Raw genomic sequence first — 12,901 nt, 5'->3', positions numbered from 1 at the left:
TTGTGTTATTCGTTTTTCCTTTTTTTTCTTCATTTTTCAGGGTTCCTGGACCTTCACTTTTGCTCCTTGTTACCCCCTGTGTATTTACACAGCAAAAAAGTTCAAAAAACATGTAATTTCCTGTTTTTTATTTGACTTTTGTATTTACAGGTGTCTTGAATCGCCAATTGGGCGCAACGGACCTTACTTTAAACATAGATAGGTACATTTTCACCATATCCTATTTTTGTAGAGCACACTTTTATATCTACACACATGTGAGTAAGGTGGGGATAAGTAGTGCACATCCTCGTCCTGAAGAAGGAGTTCTTCAAACTCCGAAACATGTCGACGCACTGACATGGTTGGGTTACCCTAATCAGTAGACCACAACCATCACAGCACTCTTTTAATAATACCAGCCGGAGACCTAATAAATTTTTCTGTACTCACGTGCCAGGTATTTTTTATTTTTTTCACCTTCACCTCACTACTCACATTGTTTACCCACACACACCAAACACATAGTTCACCTTAAAGTGCTCCTGCGTAGTCGTGAAGTCGTAGCACGCCGCATTCCGTAGAGGTTTGCGAAGACCCCGATGATGAAGCATGACACCAAGGGGCCTGTTGGTGTGTGAGGGGTATTTTAACAACCCAGGTTGCTCCCCACCATTGTGGTAGCAACCACCTTCCACCTTGTGGATTCCTTTTGTTTATGATATTTACTAGGGGAGACAGAATCCACACCTTCCTCTCCCTCTTTTGTTAAAGATTATCTATTGCACACCCCCACTACCCGTACATCGCGTGCTATGGTCCTCCACACGGCCTTGCGAAGGTGCAGCTTGACCTACCAGGATGGGAGACAAGAGGGGAACGTCAGTGGACAGTTTGACATTCATAAATATCGTAGAAACACGTATCTTCATGCAGTCATGCTCAGTACAACACATGTGAAGGTCCCACAGCACACCGCCAAGCTTGCAGAAGCCAGGAGTCAGTGACCACCTCATGCCCACCAACATGTTACCCACTGCACTTACCACCTGTCCGGGGGCACCGTAGAGCCGTTCATAGTGGCTGAGCACACCGTCCACAAGGACATCCAGCTCCGCTGCGGTGAAGGGACAAGACCGGATCTCTCGCACTCTCTGCATGGCAAGGTCCAGGACTGTGGCACAACAGCAACAGTTGTTGGATAGCTCAGGAGCAGCAGGTCGAGGTGACGGTCACAGGCAGCAGTTGTTGGATAGCTCAGGAGCAGCAGGTCGAGGTGTCGGTCGCAGGCAGCAGTTGTTGGATAGCTCAGGAGCAGCAGGTCGAGGTGACGGTCGCAGGCAGCAGTGGCTGGAAGCAGTGAATGTGTGCAGAAGATTTTCACACATATATAGGGCCCTGAGCTCATATCAGTGGCACACGTCTGCAGCAATTGGTTTTCCCTGGATGCATCATTCAAAAAGAGCCAATGACTCGCCCTGGTGTGGTGGTGCACGGCTTCCGCTATTTTTGAATGCGCTTACGTGCGCCGCGTAACCTGTTTCCATTGGCTACATGTGCATGGACGGTCACGGTCACACACTGGCAACCGCATGTGCGCGCTACCGCGACGGTGCATCATTTGAAAATAATCACTCACTGGCGCCGCAATGGCGGTGCACGCATTCCGCGGGGGCGGTGCAGGCTAACACATACATTTGATTATGCAATTTGAAATGGCAGTTGATAACCCCCCTTACAGTCACATTGCGTCACCCACCGCCAGTCCTGGCCGGTCACCCACCACCGGGGGCTGGCCGGTCACTCACCCACCGCCTGGTGCAGGCCGGTCACCCACCGCCAGTCCTGGCCGGTCACCCCCCGCCAGTCCTGGCCGGTCACACACCGCCAGTCCTGGCCGGTCACCCACCGCCAGCCCCCGGCGGTGGGTGACCGGCCAGGACTGGCAGTGGGTGACCGCCCAGGACTGGCAGTGGGTGACCAGCCTGCACCAGGCGGTGGGTGGGTGACCGGCCAGCCCCCGGCGGTGGGTGACCGGCCAGGACTGGTGGTGGGTGACGCAATGTGGCTGTAAGGGGGGTTATCAACTGCCATTTCAAATTGCATAATCAAATGTATGTGTTAGCCTGCACCGCCCCCGCAGAATGCGTGCACTGCCATAGCGGCACCAGTGAGTGATTATTTTCTAATTATGCACCGTCGCGGTAGTGCGCACATGCGTTTTGCGGGGTGTGACCGGGATGGTCCTTGACCATACAGCATATGTCATGCTTAATTGCTGTGTCAACGATCATCTTCTGTGTTGGTGGAAGGCGTCCCCAGATGGCGTATGTACACACACTGCATGTCTCCGCACACATGTAATGTTCATAGTTGTACATGTGTGTCAGGACATGTCCGGAATGCTGCAAGAATAATGATGTCAAGTCAATGGACTGTGTCCACGTGTGACATTCATGTCCATTTGTTGCATGTGTGCTCATACTGTTGACCTTGCCAGTGGTTAACAAAGGCTAGTGATGTGCACCCAAGTTGCATCAGATGTGCATGGCTACGTGTTGACGTCTTGGTTTTGCGGACACACGTTTCCATTTGTACACATCTACACAGTACATCAAGGGTTTGTACCCACATTCATAAGCTGTTGTGAGAGTGTGTTTTGTGTGTACAAGTAACAATGATGTGAGTGTACATGCATTCTGTGTATGCGTGTCTGTTGTTGTGTGCCCATGCATGTCATGTGAGGAGGCCCAGCATTGTAGGTGTGGTCATGGGTGCATGAAGACAAGGAGGGTGTGTTCCATGTTCATGTTGTGTGTGCACTTACATGTGTGTCTGGGGGGACGCTTGTCCACATATGGGCCCTCAGTCATGTGTTGTTGCCAGATATTTCAACATGTGTGCATGTTACATTGGACATGTTTGCACACAGGATGTTGTTTGTGGTTGAACATTGTGTGTGTAGTTAGCTGTATTGCCTTATATATTGGTCACGTTACACATTTAATCACTGTCTGCAACATGTATTATTTTCATTGTGTTGGTCAAGATGTGATAGTGTGGCACAGCTATGCGTTGTTGGTCATTGACATCTGCTACCATCTACTCCCACACAGGAGGGCTCCAAATGTCCATCGACCATACACTTTGCTGGAGGACATGGTTAACGAGGAGGTGATCCACAAATTCCGGCTTGATCGACGTAGATTGCAGGAGCTTGTAAAACAATTGTCACCTCATCTGCAGCCACGCACGACATATCCAGGAGCTATAACACCCACAGCAAAGGTGATGGCGACACTTCACTTCTTTGCAACTGGCACTTTCCAGTTCACAGTTGGTCATGCCGGGGGGATGTCACAATCCATGTTCAGCATGGTACTGCGGGATGTTCTGAATGCCATGATGCTTTACGAGGATGATTACATCCATTTTCCACGTCCGGCAGAGTTGGCAGCAGTCACGGATGATTTCATCCACCATGACCTTCAACTCACTGTCTGTGAAATTGGGATTTTTCTTTGGTGCCATGGTGTGTGATGTGCAAGGTGTTGGTGTGGTGGGGTGGGGTGTGCAGGTGTTGTAGGGGTTTGTGTGGTGGGTGTGTTTGTGTGCAGGTTGTATGTGTGTTTGGACGGTGTTTGATGTGATCTGTCCGCCGCGGTCGGAGTTTCTTGACATAACTATCCTAATCGCAACCGTGGATTCTCCGCGGTGCAGTCCGGAGTGATTTTGCCACGACCATGGCGGACGCCATCCTAATAGGCCCCTTAGTTCCTTCACTATTAGAGACCAGTATTGTTGTATTTGTGTGCATTCCCATAGTGTGTGTTTAAATGTGCCACTTGCAGTCAGACAGAGGAGACACACTGGAGATTCCGCCATTCCCATTTTGTGGAGTCTGGACCTGGTTATGTGCATTCTATGCAGTTCTGCTTCTATTCTTAAACATCCCCATGTTGCTGCCATGCCGTATATTCGCTTCCATATGCTCACTCATGATAAGGTTGGCCTGGGCCGTTAAGCAGCCGAGGGTCAGATGGGAGACGTTGACGTTGCCTTATTTGGCAGGAAGCCTCGGGCTCCTGACTTGGGGCTATATTACCAAGCGGCTCAGGCGTCCCATGCATACAGCTGGAATCATGTACCTCAGGACCTGCCACATGTGCAGATCGAAAGAAACGCTACCTTCCCCGACACCCTACAGCAGTCCCTCTTTGGGCTCACCATAAGATGACACAGCGTTCTACACTCTATAAACTCGATTGTGCATATTGGCATAAGATGCTGGAGTATCAAGCAGTTGCGTTGCTGTATTCGCCACTAATTCCGCTGGAGTAGTGCTCCTGGTTCCAGACAGGAATGGAAAAGGGAGTTCAGAGTTCGCTTAAAGCATTAGGAATGCTTAAGGTTGGGGGCTGCTTTCATGAAGGCGCTTTTCTTGGCTGGAACGATCTGCCCAAAGAGGGTCTGGTGTTCACGCCGTTAGATCAATTCCAGTATGCTGGGGGTAGGAACAGGTGGCGTGAACTCCTGGGAGACGACTACCGGAGCCCCCTGCATTCCCTGCACGCACGCATCTCATGCGTACAGGTTCTCCTGCTAAGCAAGTGTCAACACTCTATTAACTCTCATTAATATACAAGTGAACACCATGCTCCAAGGCCCTGTTGGGCTGACAGAGTGATCTAGGCAGGGTCCTCGACGATAAGTGCTGGAGATATTGCTGCGAAGTTACTAAACACATATCGGTAAATGGTAGGCACCATCTAATCCACTTGAAATATATAAATAGAGTTTACCACACTCCCTCTAGGCTGTTCGGCTATGAGCCATGGGACACTGGCAAGTATGCTTGCTGACCGGTACCGGAGGCTGAGTTCATACACTCTGCTTGGCTATGTCCAGATATTTTTTAATTCTGGAGTGAGGTGAAGAGATTTCCTCTTGTTAACCAGTGGGCCAGACACCACCTAAAAGTCTTTGAAAGTCGTCCTATAGCATCTAGGCTCGACTACGGAGCTCTTAAGTATAGCAGGATATCATCAGCACATAGGGAGGCTGCCTGTGTGCCTTCTGCTGGGGTATGCCCCAATCTCCACCTCCTCTGAATAGCTGAATATGTAGAGGCTCCATGGCTTACAAAATGAGAAGTGGAGAAAAAGGGCAACCCAGCCTTATGCCTCTGCCTAAAGCAATTGGGTTGGAAATGCATTGTCCAAGTCTGACCCTGACGGGGGCGTGGCTTACGCGCCGTAGAGTGAAGACGGCTCTCCTGTGAGCTCCGCCGAGCTACGGGCTTCTTTGTAGCTTTTCAACCTCCACATCGCCAACGGACACCTGAACTTGCGAGGTATCCACAGCGGAACATGAGCTGTATTTCGTGAGAGCGAATTCGGCGACTTTTATGCCGTTTTTCGGCTGTTCTGCACATCGGTGTTTCTCTTCATCTTCGGGACGCGGGCGGCCGCCATTTTGAGCCGCCGAGCCCGCGTCCTCTCCACAGCTCTTTAGCCTCACCCCGATGTCGTCGAAGTCTCCCTCAACATACAAGTAATGTGCAGACTTTGCCTATATTCTCTTTCACAAGGTATGGCGCGGTGCTTGTTCTTCAGACAGTGTTATCAATGACTCGTCTCCTCAACTCACTCTTCTTTGAGGCTATGGCGGCCATTTTAAGCGCTGGACTGGAAAGGCATTATTTTCTGCGCTCTCTAAGTATATGATTGTATCTACTCACCTGAATGCTATCCACCTTGTTTTCTTTTCTCTTATTTTATACCTTTCTTCATGACAAATTCGCTGATTTAGAGCCTTTTGTCCTTTCTGAAATGGTATATTTAAACTTACTGTGGATTATGGGCATTTAATCAAAATGTGAGCTGCAGTTCCCATTCCCTTACTGTTTTTATGCTGTGTGACCTTCAACACTGTGCCTCTGCGATTCTCTATCTGTGATATTTGAGACTTTTATACCATCCTCGTCAGTAGCCACGCTATTCCTTTGACTCTTGCTGCGCTATCCAGTTCTCGCGATGTCTCAAGACGCAAATCATCTTAAATCGACCCACACAGGCACGAAACCAAAGAGACTCAAAAATGACCCCCCCCTCTCCTATTCACACATCTCCCAATCCCGTTCTGGATTCTATCCTGGAGGAGGTACGGGGTCTACAGCCTTTTATGTCTGCCACTAATGAAAAACTCAAGCAGATTGAGGAGAGGTGGGTCATTATGGAGGGTAAAGTCCTGAACCTAGAACAGCGAGTCAGTGATATGCAGGATGCTTCTTCTAAAATTCCTCAATTGGAAAAAGAGATCCAAATGCTCAAGCTTCACACTGAGGACCTTGAAAATCGCAATAGCTGAAATAACCTACGCATATATGGTGTTCCGGAGAATGTGGAGGGATCAGATATGGTGTTGTTTATTCGCACATTCCTGCATTAGCTTCTGAACCTTCAACCTGCGGCACACCCGCTTAATATCCAAGGTGCACACCGTTTAGGGCGCCTTACTTCCAACGCTTCTAAACCTCGTGGCATTTTTATTTTATTTCTTGAGTTTACTGAACTGATGACTGTCCTCAAATCTGCTAGACTTAAGCGTCGTCTTACATGGTTGGGGCATAATATTTTTATCTCGCAAGACCTTTCCAACGCAACCAATGCCCGTCGAAAAGAATTTTTAAATCTTCGTCCTCAAATGCGACAGCTGAATATTAAGTATGGCATTCTTCATCCATGTTTATGTAAGATCACGCACAATGGTCATACTCGCTCCTTCGATGATCCCCAGAAGCTCCATGCTTATCTACAGACAGTCTCCTCCTCTGCTATGGACATTAATGATTGATATTCTCTTTTACAGGCTTGAATTTGTTGTGGTTATGTGTTAGTTCTGGCTCTGTCATGGTTCAATTCTTGTGTCATCCTCTCTCGTGAGGTTGCATGGTTTCCTCCTTTTTATGCCCGTTCTTGCACTTCTGTTGCTCAATGGGACTCGTGTCCTCTCTGGTGTCTCCTAGCCCCCGATGTATTGGCTATTTCTTTCCTCTCAGACTTGGCTTTCTTGCCTTGATCTGTCTTCTTGTTTCTTTCCTGTTGTTCCTTTCTTTTTTCTTTCCTTTTTCTCTTGCTTTCTCCTCCTATACATTTCTCCCTCGACTTGGGCATTTTATATTTCTTCCTTCTTGGACAATCTCTGTTTCCCTTACCATGGCTTCTTTGGTTTTTGTTGTCGGTCGCAATGCTTTTCTTTGCTGTGTCCTTTCTTCTAGATGTTTTCCTACAATGTGTCTACCTCATGTGTGCTGCCCCATCTTTTCCCTCCATCATGTGTAATTTTGTGACGTGGAATGTTCGCGGTCTTGGTCATCCTGTCAAGCGTCAGAAGGTATTGTCCCATTTATCTAAAATTAATTCTCAAGTTGTTTTTCTCCAAGAGACTCATTGTACAGTTGTCAAATCTTCTAAGTTAAAAAGGCATTGGGTGGGTCAAGTAGTGTTCTCTCCTGCGGTTAATAAGAAAGGGGGTGTTGCGATTTTGTTCCATAAAGGGCTGTCGGCCCAAATTATATCCTCTCAGAATGATGACGAGGGATGCTGGGTAATGGCAAAGGTGGTGATCCAAAATAAGACTTTGGTTCTATTAAACATTTATGGTCCAGTTCGGCCAGATCCCAAATTTTGGAACGGCATCAAAATCCTTATTTCTACTATGGATTGCCCAAATATTTTAATAGCTGGGGACTTTAATCAATGGTTAGACCCATTCTCGGACAGGCTCTCATCTCACAAATTTCAGCCTGATAAAACTCATAAATGTTTCCAGTCTGCCATTGCCACGCGTCCCCTCTATGATGCATGGAAAACATGTAATCCTGAATCCCTTGAATATACCTTTTTCTCGAATGTCCATCATACCCGTTCAAGGATAGACTATATTATGATTAGTAAATCCCTCCTTCCCTCTCTTCAAAAGTCCGACACTGGGTATATTTTTCTGTCAGACCATGCCCCTGTTCATGCGGCCATTGATCTTACCCTAACCTCTTCCAAGTTCAGTCGATGGAAATTCAATACATTTCTATTGTCTGATACTGTTTATGTTAAGGAAGCTACGGTTTTTATTAATGAGTTTTTTACCCTTAATGACCCTTCTGACACCTCTATTCCTAATAATTGGGACGCTTTCAAAGCTACTTTTCGAGTGTTTACTATTTCATATGTCTCAAAAAAGAAGAAAAGTAATCGACTCAAATATGAAGACCAACTCTAGACTATTAAAACACTTGAACACTCGTATTTTTCTTCAAAATCCAAGGATGCACTTCAAAATCTAATCAAATTAAAGTCTGAGTTAAATAAAATTGCTACGGTTGAAGCGTGCAACACCCTCTTAAAAATTAAATCTAAATACCATGGGGGCCAAAACAAGGCGGGTAAAATGTTGGCAACCTCTCTCAAAATCAAATCTGAACGTAAAACGATTGGCCCTATTTTTAACGATTGTACTAATAAATTAGTTTCCTCAGATGAAGACATTGCGGAAGTTTTTCATAATTATTATCAAAACCTCTATACAGATGACACCCATCCTTCTGAATTTAACTTAACGTCCTTCTTTGATGGCCTTCCCTCTCCGCCTTCACTCCCCGACGAATTCGCCCAATTAGAGAAGGATATATCTCTTCAAGAAGTTCTTCAGGCCATTAATTCCCTCAAAAAATCGAAAGCTCCGGGCCCTGATGGACTACCTATTGAATTTTACTCTGCATTCCATACCATCTTTGTGCCCAAGTTACTTCAACTTTTTAACTCATTCATTTCCGCTGCCAAAGCCTCTGGCTCATTCCTGGATGCCCTAATTATCATAATTCCCAAACCCAATAAGGATCACTCCCAATGCAAGAATTATCCCCCAATTACCCTGATTAATTATGATTGTAAAATTTTCGGCAAAATTCTTGCTTCTCGCCTAGATGCCCTTATCCCACTTTTGATTAAAACTGATCAGGTTGGCTTTGTAAAAGGTAGCTTGGCCTCTGATAATGCCCGTATGTTTGCTAACATTATTTCCCACAGTAAATCCTTTAAATCTCCCCTTGCAGCCCTGTCCTTAGATGCAGAGAAAGCCTTTGACCGGATCAACTGGCAATTTATGTTTCGTACTTTGCAATGGTTTGGTTTTGGCCCCTCCTTTATCTCCTTAGTCAAGCTCCTTTATTCCTCTCCCCGTGCTAGTATTTTTGTCAATAATCAATTCTCTAGATTTTTTTCTCTGTCCAGAGGCACGAGACAGGGTTGTCCTCTTTCCCCATTACTGTTTATTTTATGTCTCGAACCTTTTTTGGAGCGCATTCGACATAACCCCAATGTCCATGGTTTTAAACTTGTATCTGTTGAGACGAAAATTTCTGCGTATGCAGATGACATCCTAGTCTACATGGCTAACCCGGTCTCATCGTTACCATCTTTCATGGATGAAGTTTGTTTATATTCTTCCATTTCAGGCTACAAACTTAACTTATCCAAAACAGAAGTTTTACCCCTAAATTCAGTCTGTTATCAATATATGTTTGAATCTACAGACTTTGCTTGGTGCCCTTCCAAAATAAAATACCTGGGTATTTGGTTTTCCTCTTCTCTCGGGGACACACTTAAGTTCACTTTTGATTCCCTTGTTAAGAAACTCCAGTCCCTTCTCCAAAGCTGGTCTCCCTTATTTTTGTCCTGGTGGGGTAGACTTGATACTATTAAAATGATGATTACACCACATATACTTTATACTGTATCTATGCTTCCCATAAAAATACCTTACTCATATTTTGCACGTTTGAACACTATTTGTTCTAAATTTTTGTGGAATGATAAACACCCTCGCATTGCTTTACAAAAACTCATCCGTCTCAAAACTGAAGGAGGTGTCCGTTTTCCCAACTTTAAATTATATCACTCTTGCTTTGTGATAAAACAATCCGTCTCCTTGGCTTATGATTTTTTGATTTCACCGGTACCCAGATGGGTGGCGTTTGAACGCTCCCTGTTAAAAGACTTTTCACTTCAGCACACTGTCTTTATGTCCAATTGTTCCTTTTTGTCCAAGCTCCCGGTTCTGAAATACTCTCAATTACTGTTACATAACACATTCTCCAAAGACCTTTCTCCCCTTCAATGCTTCTTAGCATCCATTGTGTGGTATAACAAGTTTCTCAAATATAACGGCAAGTCCTTCTATTACAAATACTGGAAAGAGAAGGTAATTTTGTTTGTGCATCAATTCTTTTCCAATGATTCTATTCTCCCTTTTTGTGAGTTTCAGAGTGTTTATCAATTGCCCACTTCGTGTCTACAGGAGTATACCATCATAACCAATGCTATTCAATCTCATTTAACATTCCTTTCACCGCCCGATACTTTACCCTCTTTTACTCCCTCGTCCTCACTTTATCCTTTGTTCTCCCTATACCAACCAAAAGCCGCCCTTGTTTATAAACTATTGGTTTCAAATGTTTCTGACCGCCCCAAGTCCTCTGTTGAGATTGCCTGGGAAGCTGATCTGAATGTCATGATACCAGTTGATATTTGGGATCGTTTATGGTCCAAATTATTTAAAGTTTCTATTGCTGCTCGCATTACTCAATCCCTTTTTTTCATATATTATAGAGTTGTTTTTACGCCTGCAAGTACTTCCAAGTTTTCACCCTCCTCACCTTCGTTATGCTGGTCTTGTTCTTCCGAAACTGGTACACTTAAGCATCAACTGTTTGAATGCGCCTCTGTCCTCTCATTTTGGAAATCTATCTGGGATATATGCATGCGAATGTTTCAATGTTCTACACCAGTTACATTAGCAAATTTATTTTTAGGTTCTTTATCAGATGATATAGTTATTGTTTCATCTAACGCTAGATTACTTGATCTGTTCATTGCTATTGCATTCAAAGTGATTTTATCTTGTTGGAAAGATAACTCCACAATTTCTGTTACTACTTGGTGGAATTTCATATGTGATGAACATAGGATTTCTGTTGCTTCTTCTTCTTCTGTCTCTTTAAAAATTAAATCTGATCTCCTATGGCTTCCCTTTGTTTCTTACCCCTCTTCTACCCATCCAACGTAAATGCCTGACTTGTCTTCTATCCGCATATTATCCCCTTTCACCTGGCTTCTTTTTCTCTTCTCCCATCATCCTTCCTTGTCCTATCCCCCCCACCCCGCCTCTTTTCTCTCGCTCTCTTGCCTCTCTTCTTCGTTCCTTTTCTTCTCTTTCTTATCTTCCTAGATTTTTCTGATTTTTACATTCATTTTATTGCCTCATGTTTTAACTTATCATATTTATTTCCATTATTGTATGGCTTTGTTTATGTTTTTGGTAAAACTCAATAAAATTTCTTAAACAAGTCTGACCCTGACTACTGGTTCTGTGTATAACAGTTTTATCAGTTTCACGAGGCAGGGACGAATCCAAACTGTCGGAGCACTTTATAGAGGCAATTCCATTTGAGCGTGCCAAATCTATTTTCCAGGCTGAGGACCAGTACTGCAGCCTATGGCCATTTTGCCTGTATCACCTCCATGACAAGGAATAGCCTTCTGATGTTATTGGAGGAACTTCTGCCTGGGACAAAACCCTTTCGGTCTTGATAGATCATCTCAGGAAGTACTGTTAGGATTCGGTCGGCCAACCTTTTGGTGAAAATCTGGAAATCTACATTCAGAAAGCAAGAGGTCGGTATGAAGTCTGGTCAGTAGGGTCACGTTGGATATAGGTATAGAGAATATTGAGGCCTCTGATAAAGTAGAACAGAGCGTGCCTTTCTCCAGTGCTTCATCGTAAATAGGATTAGCCTCGTAGCCATATCTGCCATGTATGTTTTAAAAAATTTGACAGTTAGGCCATCTTAACCAGATGATTTGCACGTTGTCAGGTCTTTTATGTCTGTCTTAATCTCCTGGAGTGTGATAAGGCTATTGAGCTTGTCACAGGTCTCTGTGGCTATCCATGGGATCTCCAGGTTATCAAGGGAGGTTTGTGTTGTCTCTTGCATGTGATGTGAGTCAGCACCATAGCGGCGGCAGTAGAAATTAAATAGGACCCCCCTCAATTTCCTTTGGTGAATGAACAAGTGTGCTGATTCATCTCGAAGCGCACTGACAGAAAGGTATTTTGTATCAGAGGACAGTATCCAGTCTAACAGTCATCCCTACTTGTCAGCCTCAGAATTTGAGCATGCCATGTAAGGTGGCACAAACTTCTGGGTCAGCTACTGCACGCCTCTCTGCTTCCATATAGGTTTGCTCAACCCAAGATAAACTGTCATTAAGGGATTTGCGTCTGCCAATTGTCAATTGAATGCAGTAGCTTCGGGTAATCACCTTCAGAGCCTTCCACCCTTGTGCTCTTCTGGAAACTGAGCCATCATAGTGATTAAAAAAGTCAGTGATCTGGGAGGCCATGGTGTTCTTGAACATCCCATCCTCCAGCATGGAAGCCTGCAGTCACCAGGCAGGGAATAATGTCAGAGGGTGGTCTGTTCCATCCAAGGCATGGTACCAGTGGGCTGAGATCTGAAATATAATTGACCAAATAGTCCATCAAGATGAACTGCGGGCAAAGGGCAGCAGAGTAGACCACCCTGTCCAGGCGCACAATCGTGTGGTTCTGCTATGAGACTGCTAGATATCTAATATTACCCAGTAACCAAGCCAGTGAACCAGTTTCTCAGCTTTGAGGGCAATTTGTGCTCTTGGGAGTGGAGTTTGGGATCTATCTAAATTGATGTTCAGAACACCGTTGACATTTCTCCCCAGCAGCCAAGGAAAGTGTGCCTCTTCACCAAGTGGCACGAACGTCCATCAAGGAAGGCCAGCTGTTCCACGTGTGTGGCATTCAGGTTGCCATTAACCAAAGGATCGCC

The sequence above is a fragment of the Lissotriton helveticus genome, chromosome 4_1, assembly GCF_964261635.1.
Source record: "Lissotriton helveticus chromosome 4_1, aLisHel1.1, whole genome shotgun sequence".
Taxonomy (NCBI): Eukaryota; Metazoa; Chordata; class Amphibia; order Caudata; family Salamandridae; genus Lissotriton; species Lissotriton helveticus.
The sequence above is the reverse complement of the archived record's forward strand: the minus strand, read 5'-3'. Positions refer to the sequence as shown.